A 2,857-nucleotide genomic window follows, 5' to 3' on the forward strand; every position below is an offset into this window, starting at 1 on the left:
TTACTTTTCTTATGTACGAGTACATCACAAACTCATTATGTTCTTGCTAGACCTGCGGGTCAATTTCAGTTCAAGCTGTTATAAATAATGTTGCTGTAAACTTTTCTGTGCAAGCCCTTTGGCAGAAGGATTTTTTTTTCTAGGTGTGCCTGGAGGAGAAACAATGGGTCAAATTGCACTCACCGCACTACTGAATCATCCACGTAAGTGGTAACCCATTGGAATATCAGTATCTGAAAACAGGGACCAGGTGTGGGTCATCAGCCTATCTCTGATGTCTTGCACAGTAAAATGAACACAGAAAGTAATAGTATATGTGAGTTAGGTAGGTAGTATAGTTAGGATAAATATTTTTTTTTTGTTTTTTTTGTTTGTTTTTTTTTTTTTTACATTGCAACAGCTAAATTTATTCACCCGAAAAATGAATTTGATTCACTTTAACAGAAATTTGTGGTACTTCCTGTGTCTTCTCAAGGAACACTGGGCTGGACTTCTGTGAACGGAAGTATTTCCCTTAATAATGAATTATTTAATGTTATAAAAATAAGTTACCCCATCTCTGAGTCAGAAAATCTAGGAATACCCACATTCCATAACCCAAACAATATAGCCAATTCTTGGACTTGAGAAACATGAAAACTTCTGGTCACTTTGTGGGGAATGAAGAGCGCTGCTTTGGGAAAGCTGAAGGCTAACTCCCCCACCCCACACTACTCAATACATCATACACTTGTGCTCACACACATCCACTTATAAAGGAGTCTTCCTCCTAGTCACACGGGCTGCAGCCTCCCTCAAGCTGAGAATCTGCCTATTTACTGTACAGGACTGGGGAGTAAACATGCTCTCCAAGGCTCCTGTGCTCTCACAACCGGAAGGCCAGGGCAAGCAAGTAGATTCTTGCGAGTAGAGAGCTTGTTTTCTGAAATCCATTCTACTCCGCAACATTCTCGGGTCCAGGGGCCGGGAGAGGCTCTATGGGCACAACATGGTGGATGACTTGATGGTCCCAGCCAACTGTGGTAAGAAGGGAGTGGTTGAGTGGAGACCACGTAGCATCTCTCACGAAGTCTCTGTGGGCTTGACTTCTAAACACCTCAGAAAGGCTTGAATCCAGCACAGCAAGTGAGCAGTCTTCACTGAGAGAGGCCAGAAAGGGAACACTGTGTGGAGAGAACACCAGTCTAGTGACACACTGGGAGTGCACAGCTGAGCTGAGGGTACAGCTTGCATTCTTGGTGTCCACAAGGGAGACAGATCCATTCTCATCACCAAAGACAAAGACTTCACTCTGCTGAGGATGCCAAGCCAGGGAGGTAGGAAGGAATCCAGAGGCGTTACAGCCTATCTGTGATGCTGGCTTGGGACAGCGGGTATCCCAGAGCAAAATTCTACTGTCCTCACTGCATGAAAGAAACACAGAGTCCTTGTGGGGAGAGGCAGCAACATATGTGACTGGTCCTGCATGAGCTCGGTACGAATTCAGTGACATCTGCTGAGCCAGGTCCCAAATTTTGATGCAGAAGTCTTTGCTACCACTGACGGCTTGTGTACCAGAGCTCAGGACTGTGACAGTAGACACAATGTCATCATGCTCATACTTGCAGAACTTGCTGACAATAAGTGTCTCATTCTCATCTAGCTCCCACAATTCAACAGCACCTGAATCTGAAGCCACTAGGATACCTTTGTCCCCCACCCAAGTGAGGTCAGCTACTCCGGCCTCGGTCTGGACGCCCGCAGAGCAGAAGCCTTCGTTGGGGGCCGCACTCGGATCCTTGAAAAGCCACAGAGAGCCAGCCCAGCAGCGACCACTTAGACTGGAGGCCCCGAGCAGAAGGGAACCATCAGACCGGTACCGTGCAGCCTCCAACTGCCGTTCCATGCAGGCGGGAGCATTGGGGGGCAGGTTCCACTCGCGGGCCGCCGGGGGCACGAGCGGAGGTGGGGTTTCCTTCCGCATCTCCACGGTTCCAGCTCCAACGTAGACCCAAGCTAAGCGACACCGACTCCGCGCTGGCGGAACCCCCACGTGGTGCACCTCTGCGCCTCCACCCCTCTCCTAGGATAAATATTTTTAAGGACAAAAGCAAATTACTGATTAAATTCAGTTTGTTCTTAGTTACATATGGTAAAACTTCAAGAAAACATGCTAATTTTTAAAATTATATAAAATTAAGGCCAGGCATTTGTGGCACACACTATTATGAGTGTGAAGTCAGCCTGTAGTGCATACGAAGTTGTCTCATATAATACAGTATAATATAAAATAAAAGTAATGTAAAAACAGGGAAATGCTTAAGAAAATGTGAACTCTTACAATACTAAGATGGGCTAGTATTTATAGACTCCTAATAATACAGAACTATTTTAATTATCACTGCATCCATTCCTTGTATCCTAAGTTATCAATATACGACAATAAGTCTTATAGCAGATAAGTACAATGTAGCTTTTTAGAGTTTTGAGTCACCCAGAAAGACAGCTCCGTAACTAATAGTGCTTGCTACTCTTGCGGAGGCCCAGTGTTTGGTTTCTGTCACCCCACACAGCATCTCATAACTACAACTCCAGGTTCAGGAAATCCAGCGCCCTCCAATGGCCTGCATGGGATCCTGAACACGTGGTGCACACAAACTCATACATACAAATAAAAATAACAAATAAGTAAAAGTCATTGTGCCTATAGTGGATATGGGGAAGGAACTTTGAGTTTTTATTTTAAAAAGTATTACTTTTGAATACAATTTTCAATCCAAGTTTCCCCATGCTAAGGATGAAAAGCAGTAATAGAGGTGCTCACATCTTTTATGTATGGCGTTTTTGGTTTTAATTCATTCTGCTAACAGAAAAGCCT

The 2,857-nt window shown here is 44.6% G+C and overlaps 1 pseudogene; it reads right to left on the reverse strand.

Annotated features, from left to right (window-relative positions):
* Positions 1–387: 387 nt before the first annotated feature.
* On the reverse strand, positions 388–2,046 carry LOC142848155 (methylosome protein WDR77 pseudogene; annotated as a pseudogene).
* Positions 2,047–2,857: the final 811 nt, after the last annotated feature.

The sequence above is a fragment of the Microtus pennsylvanicus genome, chromosome 4 (assembly GCF_037038515.1).
Source record: "Microtus pennsylvanicus isolate mMicPen1 chromosome 4, mMicPen1.hap1, whole genome shotgun sequence".
Lineage (NCBI taxonomy): Eukaryota > Metazoa > Chordata > Mammalia > Rodentia > Cricetidae > Microtus > Microtus pennsylvanicus.